Raw genomic sequence first — 15,795 nt, forward strand, 5'->3', positions numbered from 1 at the left:
TGTTATTGGTGGTGTACAGACGCATTTTACTTTTCTATTTGCCTCAGGAATTGGATGAAGTAATTGATCACTAAAGAACTACAGTGCTGATGAGATGTGTAAGGTGAGACTGGAGTTAAGAATGATTTACCTTTTTCCCCCCCTTCTTTATTTTAACTAATGCATAAGGGTGAGGCTGAAACTAAATTGACGGGACCATCTTTATTTTCCAAACATCTCAATCAATCACATGGGTGTATAGGCAGGGCTCCATTTAGAAAGGAGAAATGTGTCCTATGGACCAAACTTTCCAGTTGTCGAACATCCTCAGCTATAGTGGAGTGTATCCACAGCCAAATGTTATTTGCAACTCTCCTTGATCAGTATCTTCACCAGGGGTCATTATATTTAAATTTCCTTGTGTAATTTCAGTTGGATGTCTTAATTTCTTGTGTGTATTGGGAGCCATCACATACTCCACATTGAGCGTTAGTGATTGTTTATGTGGATTTTGTGTGTCCACAGTTCCTGGGACTCTTGTCAAATATAACCTTTCCTTTGGAAAGATTTATTTTAGGCATCAGTCTCTCCTTTTGTTTTATAAAAACTGGAATAATACTTGTCACGTGGTTATTTTGAAATAAAAAACAAGGGTGTTGAGACTTTAGCTTACTAGGGCTAAGACTGGTCTGTCAATTTTTGGTCATATGTGATATGTGAATTGGAAGTGTTGCTTTAATCTAATTTAGAATGCTTTGGATTTAAAGGACATTGATAGAGTGTTCGTGAACAGTTATAATTCAGTAAGGAGGAGGAGAGAAGTTTGCTAATTTTACATTTTTCACAAGCACTTTTCTCAACTTTAAAAATATTTTGTTATGGTTTATTGAGAAAATGTAAAGTTATTATGGGAAATTGGTCATTGTTTGTGTCTGTGTGTGTGTTTTTTCCCCAACACATCTGGGTAGCCTTTGGATTTTGAGATCCTGTCACAAACTTCCTATCTATCACAATATTTATTTAAGAAGAATAAGCTGTGCTTTATTTTTTTTCCAGATTGAGGCATACTATTGACATTTTGCTTTACCAAAAAAAAAAAAAAAAAAAAAGGAACCCCCCAAAACAACAAAAACAAAACAAAACCGTACACACAAAAACCTGGGAGGGGAAGGTGGACATAAATCAATCATCCTTCTGTAAGTGCACAGGCCACATTTGCTTGCGTTTGAAACTTGTGTGTATTACATGGATTTTTATTTATTTTTTATTTTTTATTAAAAAAGTTTTTTTTAATGTTTATTTTTGAGAGACAGACAGTGTGAGAGGGCAAGGGGTAGAGAGAGAGGGATACACAGAATCCGAAGCAGGCTCCAGGCTCTGAGCTGTCAGCACACAGCCTGATGCCGGGCTCGAACTCACAAACCGAGAGATCATGACCTGAGCTGAAGCCGGACGTTTAACCGACTGAGCCACCCGGGAGCCCCCATAGATTTTAATTTTTATTCTTTGCTGAGCAAATGTGGATTTTAAAATTTATTTTCAGCTTACAGATAGAGGCGTATTCGTGCCTTAGACCTCCCAATCAAGACCTTTTATTTTTATTTATTTATCTATTTAATTTTGCAGATTACTTTGTGGAAAGGAACCAGTGATCTATGTCTTGGCCGATGGAGATGTTTGTGGTCTGAAAAACTGAATATTTAGGACACCTGCCTGGTTCAGTTGGAAGAGCATGAGACTCTTGATCTCTGGGGTCATGAGTTTGAGCCTTATGTTGGGTGTAGAGAATGCTAAAAAAATAAATAAGGAAAAACTTAAAAAAAATTGAGTATTTAGACATAGGTAGTCTCTTGTGGCTAGTGTTGTTTGGCCTGCATTGTGTCAAGACATTTTCCACAATTTTCATACGTGTAGACCATGTAAATTGTCAGTAGTCACTTCAAAGTGAAGTTAGTGGTTGGCCATCAAACAAGTTGTTACACAAAGTATTCTAAAATAAGAAGTACCTTCGTCTTAAAGGTTGAGGCAAAGTAGAAGTCTGTCTTTTAGCTGCATAAAGGCAGCTTTTTTCGTCTATCCTTTTGGCTGAGAAGCTAGGACACTATTTTTAGGTGAGGCTGTAGTTTTGGGGAGTCATTAAGTACCTCTCTGTCAGGTGGCAGACTTGTTTGTTGCCACTGTTAGCAAGGTTTTTCATTTTCTAATATCAAAAATATTCAGTCCGCATCATTATAAAGTCTGTATACATTGATGGACTGGCCAGTGTTTTACTGGAGAGGGGAGGGATGCAAAACAGGACAGATCATCAGGCAGAGGGCCTTGTGTAGTTTAAAAATACACAGCATATTCATGAAAGGCTAAGAATATTGCAGAGGGACCTACAAATAAGTAGACCAGATCTTGTGCATGCATTTTTATTCCCTGTTTAAGAGGTAGGCTTGGTATTAATATTAAATGCAAGTTAGTCTATAATTGTCTGACTATATTTAAGATCCAAAGACGGGCTCAGCGCAAGAAATCACATCCTTGGCCTCTTGTTTCAAATGCATAGAAGACTTTGGGCCAAGTTTATTAACTTGTTGATAAACAAGGTAGGGGGAGGGGCTACTTAAAAATTACGAGCAAATTGTTATGGTTGTTTATTCTCATACACGTAGATAAGTGTGCCTGCAAATACAGTTTGATTTCTAAGTAATATTTTGAAATGTTTTCTGGGAAAGAACTATGTTATGTGTGGAGAATGTGGACACACCAGCTTACAGTTCATTTAAATTGATGGGTGTAGTCAGGATTTATGTAGCATTGGCTAGGAGCAACATAAAACACAGTGGTTTGTCACTTCAGGAGTGGCTGGGGTAATACTTCTGAGTAATCCTGAATTTTAATAGAGTTATTATTCCTTTTTTAACAAATTGTAGATGTTGTGTGAAGACTTTTAATTTCTGTATGTAATACGATTTTTAAAAGCTGTCAGTTGTCTAAAACTAGCTGACAGTTTTTCAGAGTCATACTAACTTGTTTACTTGTATAAATTGTACTGGGTCATTTCTCTAAGAGCAGGAAGTTGTCTGGTAAAACCAACGTTTATATATTCATCCTGCTTTGAACCAAAAAAAAACCCCGATTCATCATTAGATCTTCAGAGAATGCATGGCATCTTTTTTGACTGAACCATTCTGAAGTGTGAATGTTTGTGATTTTTGTTATTTTGGTGCCATATTTTAGGTGTTCTCAGCACGTCTGAATTTGCCTTTTTGCTTTCTTCTGTGGAAATTCTCCTTGTGGTGACAATATTCCTGTAAGGGGAGCTTCCTGTCACTAGGCAAAATGTATAACTAACATAGTTTTAAACAGTTGTTTTTATGCAAAACTGACGCATGCTGTGGTAAACAAATTTGAACAGTACTTAAGTGTGTAAAGTAAAAAAGATGGGAAAAAAAAAAAAGCCTTTGTTCCTTTTCCTCCATCTTTAGTTGTATTCCCTTGAGCTGACCATGGAAAGCAGTTGGTGTCATTTGGCTTTTGGAAGACCTGTTACTGGGTATTTATACTAGTAGTAGGGAAAGCAGAGGGAGAAGTCACGGAAGGCAGGACCACTGAACCAGTTTAGATGTTATGCAGGGGCTAACATCTCTTTCCTGCTGATGTTAAGTAATACTGATAATCGTAAAGTACCATCAGTTTAAGATAACTGTAATTGAATTGTTAGTGAGACACCCGGTTAATTCCATGGTCGGGATGGTACACTTTTGATTTGTTGATCCCGTAAGGAAAAAAAAAATATTTGTGAATTGAATTTATATAACCTTAGGGCTGGGGGTAATGGTGGTAATTACCACCTGTAGAATTTTATGATAAACCACACAGTGTGTTTACTATAGTCTCTTTATAACTCATCATCTCTCCTTTAATTCTCGGAACAACCCGAAGATACTTGTTGTTACTTCTGTCTTGCCCAGGAGGAGATTTAGGCCAAATGTGAACAACTAGCTAACAGATGTCCTGATGACTAGTAGCTTGTGGTGCTGGCCTGTCTTGGAAGGCCTGTGCTCTTCCCACTGCAATGTGCTCTGCTGCTCATCCCTGGTCTGTCTGATTTTCCAGATGAGGAGATTTAGGCCTGCAGAAGTCAAGTGACTTGCCCAAGGTCACACAGCTAAGTAATAGCAACAATAAACCAAACTTTTATCTCTGGTCTCTTATCTCAGGACTTTTGGTCCTGGCTGATCAGGCTACATTTTACTGAAATACTATGGACCAGAAGACCATACGCTGTGAATATTGGATACAAACGCTTCAGAACTGATACATCAGCAAAGGTGTTTTCTACTATGTATTGAAAAGCTTCCTTTTCTCTCTTTCAGAAATTATAAAGAGCTCTGATGGGCTATTTGGGTGATACCCAGTGCAGTGAACTGCAGGTGAGTAAGGTTTAGGAGAGCTCTATTTAGAAAACAAGAACTTGGTGATGCCTGAGGAAGCGAGGAGAGACTTTAAATGTAGAGTGTCTGGCCAGGAAGCATAAGCTGGGACAAGGTGCAGTGATGCTGGATGGTAGGGAAGCTGTGGAAACCTGAAGATGCGGGTCCTGACTGAATTGGCTGCTTCTGGAACAGACTGGATGAGGATGAACATACTCTGAGGAGCCCGGGGGCCGCTCTGCCAGAGTTTGTTTGAAGAGAAGCCAGGGTAGGTTAATCTTCTACTTACGTTCTGATTGAGTAACTGCACAGAGACGACTCCTATCTGCATATGATTAGAACTTGAGAGGCCCTTCAGTTTCTGAGTCAGCATTCTGGAGTGGTAATCCCCCTGTGCTCCCATGAACTTGGGGAAGTATTGAATAGTTTTGTTTTTCCTGTTATCTGCTGTGTGTGTGTTGTCACGAATGACTGTATATATCTGCATTTTTGTGCATCTAGATAGTGAGAACACAGCAATAGAAACAAAAGGCTAAACTTTCTTTCCTAATGGTTGTTTTAATTAGTCCTTCATATTTGTTGTCTTTTGCTGAAATGCCCTGCTAAGAAAGGCCATTTAATCTTCATTATTTGTAATTCACAAGAACTAATTTTCTTGGTCCATTATAGCATCTTGGTCTTTCATTTTAAATTTGGACAACGGTGATACTACAGCAAAAACAATTAGAAGACTGTTTTGATACTGTCCTTGTGGGGCGTCAGTGCTAAAATTATGTTTTGATACATTTTCAATGCTAGTCTTTTTTAGACCTCACCAGCTCAAGGAAGCTTCATTTGTTGATAAAATATCTTGCCATCCTGCCTTATGGCCTCTGGCCTCTGGTTTATAAGACATTGCTAGCTACTTTTTACCCATCTGCTTTAAGCTGGAGTTTTCAGTTTTCTGTTCTTTGTAGTTGGAATAACTTTTCGTTTTCCCTTTCACTGTACCTTGGTCTCTTGGCCCTTAGTTCTTTGATTTGTCCATGATTTCAGACTGCTTTTTAAATGTGATACAGTCCCTCACTGAGGCAGCAAGTTGGCTTTGAGAATACCTGAAACTTGAATGTGACGCTACCGTATCCTTTCAGGTTTTATAATCGAATGTGGGCTTGGCTCTTTGCTGATTGTCTTTGTTTTTGAGGCTATGCTTGTTTTGCATGATTCATGGGTTCATGGGTGTGATCTGAAGACCATTCGAGATGGTTCGTTGGTCCTTGGAAAGCTATGGTCTGGGGTTGTCATATAGAGGTCATTGTGATAAGGAATGTGTGAGTTCTCAGGTAAGGCCAAAATGCTCAGTGATAGGTTGGACCTTTTCTTGAGGTTCTGTCAAGCTTGTATCCTGGAACCCCTCTTTCTTGAGTATGGGGGGACTTTCTTTTTTAAGTTAAGAGGAATGGATATTAAATTGTTAAATATTTAGATTATTACCATAAAATCGTTGATTTTCTTTTTGGTGTTCCATTAAAAACTATATATGTATGTATACACGTGTACACATACAAGCATTTACATGTATATATATGTGTACATGTATGTATATTTTATTCATGTCTAATTATAGTGCATGTAATTGGAATTTTTTCTGCTTGTTAGATCATGGAACATTTTCATGTTATAGGTGTCACAATTTTAACTTATATGCTTACATTTTGAAAGGGTGTAGAATATTTCATCAAGTCATGCTCCCATAATTTACTTAAATTTTTTAATGTTAGGTTAAACATGTTGCTCCCTGGTTTTCACTTAATACTTTAATCTACATTATTGTAGATGTTTATTATTTTTCGACTAATTATAGTTCTAGGACACATTTCTGAGTGTTGTGTTATAATTTTTTTTTTTTTTAATGTTTATTTTTTGAGAGAGAGAGACAGGGTGTGAGCAGGGAAGGGGCAGAGAGAGGGAGACAGAATCCAAAGCCGGCTCCAGGCTCTCAGCTGTCCACTGGAGCCTGATGTGGGGCCTGAACCCACAAACCATGAGATCATGACCTGAGCTGAAGTAGGTTGCTTAACTGACTGAGCCACCCAGGCTCCCCCTGAGTGTATTGTGTTAAATGGAATGAATGTTATGACTTTTGATATGTGTTGCCACGCTGTTTTTCAAGAATGTTGTACCAGTTTGTACTATTAGCAGAAACACGGACGTACCTGTTTTACCATAACTGGACAGAAATACATTTTTTCCTTAAAAGTTTTTGCTCACTGGGGCGCCTGGGTGGCTCAGTCAGTTGGGCATCTGACTTCGGCTCCGGTCATGATCTCACAGCTTGTGGGTTTGAGCCCGGTGCCAGGCTCTGCGCTGACAGCTCAGAGCCTGGAGCCTGCTTCCGATTCTGTGTCTCCCTCTCTCTCTGCACCTCTGCCCCCTGCTCACGCTCCATCTCTCTCCCTCTCTCAAAAATAAATAAGCATTAAAAAAATATTAAAAAAAAAATTTTTTTTTTTAATGTTTATTTATTTTTGAGACAGGGAGAGGCAGAACATGAACGGGGGAGGGTCAGAGAGAGAGGGAGACATAGAATCCGAAGCAGGCTCCAGGCTCTGAGCTGTCAGCGCAGAGCCCGACGCGGGGCTCGAACTCACAGACCGTGAGATCATGACCTGAGCCAAAGTCGGATGCCTAACCGACTGAGCCACCCAGGTGCCCCTAAAAAAATTTTTTTTAAAAAGTTTTTGCTCATTTGGTAGTGTAAAATGGCATTTGCTTTTCTTTGTTTTATAGCGTTGAATTTCATTCTTTGAATCTCTTCATGGTAAATTGTGTGTATCCTCTGCTGTTTTGCGCAATACAGTATCGATGTAAGCTTTGGATAGTAAGGCGAGTATAACCAGGTGATGATAGGTAGTTAATAAAAAATAACCAGAACCAATTCAGTGAAAACGTTCAAAGAGGTCTAGATGGTCAGGGATCTTGGGGACAGTGGTTGAGGGGGAACAGATGGATTATTCCAAGATTCAATTCAGCAAATGTTTCTTGGGCATCCACTTTATGCAGTGTGCCACGTGCGTCCTCTGAGTGCTTCTCAAGTCGTCATCTCGGCATCTGCCTGGTTGGAGGCGGAGGCTACTTGAGAATGCTTGAGACTTGACCAGTGGGGACTCTGGCTGCCGAAGTCGCTTTGTGGCTGCTTGGAGGGCCGAGGGGATCACCGTGCGGAATATCTGTAGCTCATTCATGGCATGCCATCATGTCTTCACACAGTCTTTGAGAAACTGTCTTGTGAGGAATACGAAGATGAATAAAACCTATTTCCTACTCACAAGGAACGAATCCGCTCGTAGGGAGAACAGGGGCACCAGAAAACGAAAGGACTACTAGGAGTTTGATAGGTGCTCTAAAAGAGGTTCCACCAAGGTGCTTAGGGGTTAAGTAGAGGGAGTGATACTGTCCCCTTGGGGATATCAGGGAACACTTCAGTTGAAGAAGCGGCATTTAAATTGACCCCCCCCCCCCCCCCCCCCCCCCGAAGAGGAGAAGCGATGGAAGGAGGCATTCTGGAGGGAAGGATAGCTTGGGCAGAGGCTGGGGTTGCTGCCAGAATGAGGTGGGTGCCAGGAAACTGTGCGTCTAAACTCGTTGGACCCTGGGAGACATAACGGAACGCGATGGAAGATGAGGCCGCAGAGAGGTCAGGACTGGGTCTTGGAGGGTGTTGAGTGCCAAACCGAGGATGAGTATGATGGGTTGGCCGTGAGGAGACACAGAGAGGGACTTGGTTGTGCTCATGGCAATAGTTCAGGCGAGGGCCTGAATTGAGTCGATGGCCTTGGGGATGGAAAGGAGGTGACAGATTCAGAAGATAATTTGGAGGTTGAACAGGGTTGTGGTGACTGATTAGGCAGGAGGGGAAGGAAACAGTCAGTTCTAAGTCAGAGGTGATGTTGAGGTGTTTATGCTTGGGTGGCTGGCAGAATGGGCATCAGGAATAGGGACATCAGAAGGAAGAACACGTCTTAGTGGTTTGGAATAGAGAAAAGATGAATTTGGTTTTGTTTGTTGAGTTCCAGAAGCTAGGAGAAAGCCGAAGTCAGAATTTTAGTCCTAGAAGGAACAGATGAGGAAGTTCAGGGCCCAGAGGCATTAGAGGAGCCAGAGAGGTCTCGTACTTACTAAAACCAAGCACACGTGAAGCTTCCTGACTCCCAGTCCAGTGTCCCCTTCCCTCCCTCACTGCCAAGAGCTGAAGGTTGTCATCTGGCTGTTGTCCTCACATTCAGGTGTACTCGGTAGAAAGTTGGGAGTGCAGAGTTTACGTTGGGGAATGAGGACTTGCTTTTTTTATTTTTAACTTTACAAAATTATTTTATTATTTTTTATTTATTTTATTTTAAATTTTTTTTTTTTTCAACGTTTATTCATTTTTGGGACAGAGAGAGACAGAGCATGAACGGGGGAGGGGCAGAGAGAGAGGGAGACACAGAATCAGAAACAGGCTCCAGGCTCCGAGCCATCAGCCCAGAGCCCAACGCGGGGCTCGAACTCACGGACCGCGAGATCGTGACCTGGCTGAAGTCGGACGCTTAACCGACTGCGCCACCCAGGCGCCCCTATTTATTTTATTTTAGAGAGTGAGCGAGCAGGGGAGAGGGAAAGAGAGAGAGAAAGAGAGAAAGAATCCCCAGCAGACTCCATGCTCAGAATTCCTGTTCTGCCTCAGACTTTGTGTTTTGTGCAAACCCCTGAAGTCTTCTTAGTTTGTGAGATGGAGATAAATAATATCAGCTTTGTAAAATCCCTTGAGACAAGGTATGTGAAAACCCTCTATGAACGCTAAACCTTGGGGCTAAATTATTATGCGGGTTTTAGTTGTCAGTAGTAACAAAAAAGTCGTGCTCTTCAACTTCAGGGTTCTGTGTTGCTGGCATAAAGTGTATCTGATTCAACAAATTTTTATTTTTCAGCACATACTTAGGTCAGGAACCTGGGGCTTCAATAGTGAACAAAGCAGACAAAATCCCAGCTCCCATGGAGCTCATATTCTAGACCTGGGGGGTAGTAGTGAGCTGATGCTTTTATAACAGTGGCGAGACACTGTTCTAAGTACTTTTATAATTTAACCTATTTAATTCTTGCAAGAGGCTTGCAAGGTAGATACTGTTATTATCCCTATTTTGCAGATTGGGAGATTGAGGCAGAGCTATGTAGGTTGTCTCAGGTTGCCATGCCAAGATTGAAATTCAGGCAGATCTGGTTTCAAGCTTGTAAACTCTTTTTTTTTTTTTCTTAAATTTTTAATGTTTATTTTTGAGAGAGAGGGAGGAGAGAGCATGAGCTGGGGAAGGGCAGAGAGAGGGGGGGACAGAGGATCCAAAGCGGGCTCGATGCTGACAGCAGAGAACCCGATGTGGGGCTTGAACCCACAAACCACGAGATCATGACCTAAGCTGAAGTTGGGTGCTTAACCGACTGAGCCACCCAGGCACCCCCTCAAGCGTGCATACTCTTAACTCCTGTTCTGTAGAACATTTTAAATTCATTCATGGTATACTAATGTTTTTTTTTTTTTCTTTTCTTTTTTTTTTTTTTTTAATTTTTTTTTTCAACGTTTATTTATTTTTGGGACAGAGAGAGACAGAGCATGAATGGGGGAGGGGGCAGAGAGAGAGGGAGACACAGAATCGGAAACAGGCTCCAGGCTCTGAGCCATCAGCCCAGAGCCTGACGCGGGGCTCGAACTCACGGACCGCGAGATCGTGACCTGGTTGAAGTCAGACGCTTAACCGACTGCGCCACCCAGGCGCCCCAAGTATACTAATGTTTAATAACAGAAAAGGTAGGCCCGCATTGAAATTAATTCTAAGCAAATAAGTTTTTCTTGTATAAAAAACAAAACAAAAACCCATGAAAAATGATGTTAGCTCTCTGGGGATGGTGACACAGTAGTAGTCTTTCATAGAAAAAAAATTTTTCTCCCTAACTTTTCATAGGCTTCATCAACTTTTTTGGTTTCTTTAGATACAAATGGCCGTGTCAATGGAAGAAAGTAATTTTTCTGCTGACACTTGGACAGAATCTCTTCTTGAATGAATCCCCTTCTTGCTTTTTTTACCTTTTTTACCTTTGCCTCCACTCCCCTCCCTTTTGTTATCTTAGGGGCAATTCCCTTCTCCGATCTCTCCTGCTCTCTGTTCTTCCTTGTTCTCACCGCTCTTCTGTCCTCACCAGTCTCATCAGCTGGCCATGTCCTGAGAGAGTCCCTGCCTCCCGCTTTCTCTTTCCTTTTTTTTTTTTTAACGTTTATTTATTTTTGAGACAGAGAGAGACAGAGCATGAACGGGGGAGGGTCAGAGAGAGAGGGAGACGCAGAATCCGAAACAGGCTCCAGGCTCTGAGCCATCAGCCCAGAGCCCAACGCGGGGCTCGAACTCACGTACCGCGAGATCATGACCTGAGCCGAAGTCGGCGGCTTAAACGACTGAGCCACCGAGGCGCCCCCCCGCCTTCTCTTTCCTAGCTTGCCGCTCGCCAACCACCTTGGACTTGGTCCTGTGTTTTGGCTTTTCTGAGTTTATTTAGTGGGACTAATTTCTCACCTTTGACTCTGGCTCTTGGTCCTTCTTTTTTTATTTAAAAAAAATTTTTTTTAAATGTTCATTTATTTTTGAGAGACAGAGCACAAGCAGGGAAGGGGCAGAGAGAGAGGGAGACACAGAATCCAAAGCAGGCTCCAGGCTCCGAGCTGTCAGCACAGAGCCCAACGCGGGGCTCGAACTCACGAACTGCAAGATCATGACCTGAGCTTAAGTCGGATGCTTAACCAACTGAGCCACCCAGGCGCCCCTGCTCTTGGTCCTTCTTCATGGGTAGGGCATACTGGGAAATGGACCATGAGGAGTCCTTAAGTTTGCTTCTGGATTAAGCCATGGGCCTCACTGCTTATAAGGAGGTTATTAAGGCTTGTGTACTTGTAGTTTTTAGAATTTTGGTTAAATATGCATGACAAGAAATTTACCATTTTAGCCATTTTTGTATTCATTTCAGTGGCAGTAAGTACAATCGTGTTGTTGAACTGCCTCCACCATCTGTCTCTAAAACTCCCTCATTGCCCCGAACCGAAACTGTGTACCTGTTAAACAACTCTCCATTTCCCCCTCCTGCAAGCCTCTGGCAACCAGCATTCTATTTTCTGTCTCTATGAATTTGCCATTCTAGGTCCCTCATATAAGTGCAGTCATACATTGTCCTTTGTGCCTGGCTTTTTTCACCTACCGTGGTGTCTTCAGGGCTCACCTATGTTGTGGCACGTGTCAGCATTTCCTTCCTTCTTAAGGCTAAATAATACGTCATTGTATGTAAATGCCACATTTTTAATCAATTCATCTGCGGATGGACACTTGGGTTGTTTCCACCTTTTGGCTGTTAGACATAATGCTGCTGTGAACATGGGTGTACAAATATTTGTTCCAGTCCCTGCTTTTAGTTCTTTTGGATATTAACCCAGAAGTAGAATTGTTGGATCTTGTGGTAATTCTGTACTTAATGTTTTCCAAAGTAGTAACACCATCGTATGTCCCACCAGCAGTGTACAAGGAGTCCCAATTTGTTCACATCCACACCAACACTTGTTATTTTCTGGGCTTTTTTTTTTTTTTTTTTTTTTTTTTATAGTAGCCATCCTAATGGGTGTGAAATGATAACGTAAACTTATTTAAAAAAAATTTTTTTTTAATGTTTTCATTGATTTTTGAAGGAGAGAGAAAGGGAGAGAGAGACACAGAGCATGAGCGGGGGGGAGGAACAGAGAGAGGGAGACACAGAATTCGAAGCAGGCTCCAGGCTCTAAGCTGTCAGCACAGAGTCCGATGCGGGGTTGAACTCACTAACTGTGAGATCATGACCTGAGCTGAAGTCGGACGCTTAACCGACTGAGCCACCCAGGCGCCCCTAAACTTATTTATTTTTTAAGATTTAAAAAAAAAATTTTTTTTTTAATGTTTATTTATTTTTGAGACAGAGAGAGACAGAGCATGAACGGGGGAGGGCCAGAGAGAGAGGGAGACACAGAATCTGAAGCAGGCTCCAGGCTCTGAGCGGTCAGCACAGAGCCCAACGTGGGACTCAAACTCACGAATCATGAGATCATGACCTGAGCCGAAGTCGGACGCTTAACCGACTGAGCCACCCAGGCACCCCTATTTTTTAAGATTTTTAAGCAGTCTCTGTACTCAACATGGGGCTCGAACCTACAACCCCAAGATTTGAGTCACATGCTCTACTCACTGAGCCAGCCAGGCGCCACAAATGTATATCTATTTTAATGTTGTTTTATATAGAATAATAGAATTTCAGCACTAGAAATGATATTAAGGATTTCTAATCCAATTAGCAGTTGACAGCAAAGGATGTTCTATGCCTTAGCATTTACATTTCTTTCTCAACCAGAGAGTGGCGTTTTGGGCAAACGTGTCTATACTGGATCTTAGGCTCAAGATGAGCTATGTGTGTACTAGGGTACATGAAATACAGTTTTTTTTTTTTTAATTAAGATTTTAAAAAATATTTATTAAAAAGTTTTAAAGTGTTTTGTTTATTTTTGAGAGAGAGCAATAGAGTGTAAGTGGGGGAGGGGCAGAAGGCGAGGGAGACACAGAATCTGAAGCAGGCTCCAGGCTCCAAGCCGTCAGCACAGAGCCCGACACAGGGCCCGAACCCAAGAACGGGGAAGATCATGACTTGAGTCGAAGTCGGACGCTTAACCAACTGAGCCACTCGGGCACCCCAGTGTTTGTTTATTTTTGAGAAGAGCGAAAGCAGGGAAGGGGCAGAGAGAGGGGGACATAGGATCCAAAGTTGACACTGTGCTGATAGGCGGATAGCATTGAGCCCAATGCGGGGCTCGAACCCACAAACTGGGAGATCATGACCTGAGTTGAAGTCGGATACTCAACCAGCTGAGCCACCCAGACGCCCTTATACTGTATTGTTTTATAATCAACTTGTTTTTACTTAACCAAATGGGAGCAGGAAACTCTGTACTGAGCTTCAAACGCTGATTTGAAAATATATTTTTAGAACATAGATTGTTGGTAAATTAAAGACAGCTTTTAAGAGGGATGATGGTGGTTGGTGGTACTGTTTTAATTATGCAGTTGGCTTTTTAAAAATCGATTTATGTTTTATATAAAAAGCTCAACTGTTTGGGATTATGTGTTTACAAGTCTACACAGATAATCTAAAAGGGAAAATGAAGAAATGCAAATAGAAAATTTTTGTAGTCATAAAGTTTTCTTGGCAAGCAGCAACCTTTTCTAGAAAGTCAGTCTTTTAATGTAATTTGATTGCTTCATAAATGTGGGTTTTTAAATATGTATACTTTTAATGATTAGTAAGCATGTTAAATGATTTGGGAGGAGGCTCAAACTTTTTAAGAAATAATTTGGAATTATTGAAAGAAGGCTATTGCCAGAATTGCTTGCAATTCTAAAATATGGGTCAGGAAAAGCCAAGCTAGTAGATGGAAAAAAAACCCCTGTTTTAGCTGCTGATACAGCTTTTAAAATTTAGTTTTTCTTGGGGCACCTGGGTGGCTCAGTCGGTTGAACGTCCGACTCTTGGTTTCAGCTCAGGTCATTATCTCATTGGGCTCTCCGCTGACAGTGTGAAGCCTGCTCAGGATTCTCTCTCTTCCTTTCTCTCTGCGCCCCCCCCCCCCCCCCCGCCACCAAATAAATACATAAACTTAAAAAAATTAAAAGTTTTTCTTATTTTTATCATTTTAATTACTAAAACAGATGGTGGAAGGTCCATTAGGGTATTTCTTTTATGTATTTAAAACATTTTACTTTGCTATGTGATTCCATTCATTCTGGAATTTAGGAGAATTTACCTCTTTATGAAAGAAATTATTCAAAATGGAATATGATTGATGATCTTAGTTTCTAGTTTTCTTCTCAATAGGCTTAGTCTCTCTTCTAATGCTTCTTGCATGCTCAGAGATTTTATAAGAGTTTTAGAGAAAAGTGCGAGCAAGACTGGGTGAATATTAAACACAGTAGAATGAATAAAACTTTCGCTTTGCAGAATATTTTGCCTGTGTATCTCATAGAACCATCGCAGATTCCAGTTTTGGATAAAAGCAGATAAGTTTAAAGATAACACAACATTCCTCCTTATGACTTGGAATTCTAATGAGTATTTAATTTGGTACAGGACAGTTCTTGGAATGCTTGGCATTCAGGTTATTTTAGGCCATCTCTTTGGGAAATTCAATTAAAGTCTTTATTGAATGGCTTTAGTGAATTGAATGGTTGTCTCGGGATATAAATGATATAAAATATGACCCCGATTTAGAAGATGGTTGTGTCGGGCAGATAGGGCATCTTATATGATATATTTAATCCAAAATAATAGATGATTAATCCAAGATAATAGATGATTCTGTAGGAAGTACTGGTTTGGGGCGAGCATCTTAGGGAAGTAGGTATGGAAGCCTTCATTTAAAGGTGAGTAGGAGTTAGGTTCAGAGAGAGAGGAGGGCAGGGACTGCAGGCAGAGGGACGGGCATGGTGCCAGAGACTGGGAAGCCCGACTGCCTGTGGGTTGTGGTGGGAAAGGTAGTTAGGTGGTAGCCAGACTGTGGGTGGCCTGGATATTTAGTACCGAAGCTCCTTGCCACCTCCAGAGGCGTGGCCCTTCATGCTCTGCCCCTTGAGGAAGCCTGACTCCCTAGCTTAGGAGGGAGAAGGGGGTGTGTCCTTCCCCCATGGGGCTAGGTCATGGGGCTTATTTTAATGTATCAATCTGGCTTTTCTTTTGTCACAACATTTACTTTCCAGTAGAGTCTTGTTTTCAGAATAATAGAATTTCCACAGGGAAAATAATAATGCATGAGGCAGATTAAAGGCAAATAATTAAAAAAAAAAAAAGTGAATCACAACTTTTTTCTGGCAGTTCTTCCTTTGTTTACATTTTTGTTTTGTTAGTTGTTTAAAGAAACTTGTGTATTTTATTGTATTTGTCTTTTAAGTTTTCCTATGGTTTTATTGTTATATAGCTTAATAATTGAGGATAACTTGGAGTCCAATCAAGTCCTGATTATGGCTCTTAGTAATTGCTGTCAGAGCGGATAGTGGTAATGTTTAGCACAGCTCTTCAGTCTTACAAGATCTTTACAAATGCAGTCTGATTCATTCCACCCAAGTCAATCATGAGGGAGATAATTTTTTTTTTTTTTGTTTCTGATGGAGACAAACGTCTAAGACAGAGATACAGAAATCGTCTTCGGTTTAGATTGAAGAAATTTTATTTGCTACTGTGGGCTCCTGCTGTTTGATCACAGTTTATTTTTGTTCTTTGAAGTCTGTCTTTTTTTTTTTTTTTTTTTTTAAATTTTTTTTTTTTTTCAACG

The 15,795-nt window shown here is 41.0% G+C and overlaps 1 protein-coding gene across 6 annotated transcripts in view; it reads left to right on the plus strand.

Annotated features, from left to right (window-relative positions):
• The window catches only part of HELZ (helicase with zinc finger), a 162,774-nt gene that overhangs the window by 1,364 nt on the left and 145,615 nt on the right, over positions 1 to 15,795 (plus strand). For 2 of the 6 annotated variants that reach the window (XM_086687797.1, XM_086687802.1), the window contains exons 2-3: positions 48 to 103; positions 4,344 to 4,400. The exons of 1 other annotated variant lie outside the window; for it this stretch is intronic. The gene's annotated coding sequence lies outside the window, so the exon portion shown is untranslated. 3 more of the 6 variants (XM_086687799.1, XM_086687798.1, XM_086687800.1) reach the window with 3 other exon arrangements.

Source organism: Puma concolor, chromosome E1, assembly GCF_028749965.1.
Source record: "Puma concolor isolate L17-30 chromosome E1, mPumCon1.1.hap2, whole genome shotgun sequence".
NCBI lineage: Eukaryota > Metazoa > Chordata > Mammalia > Carnivora > Felidae > Puma > Puma concolor.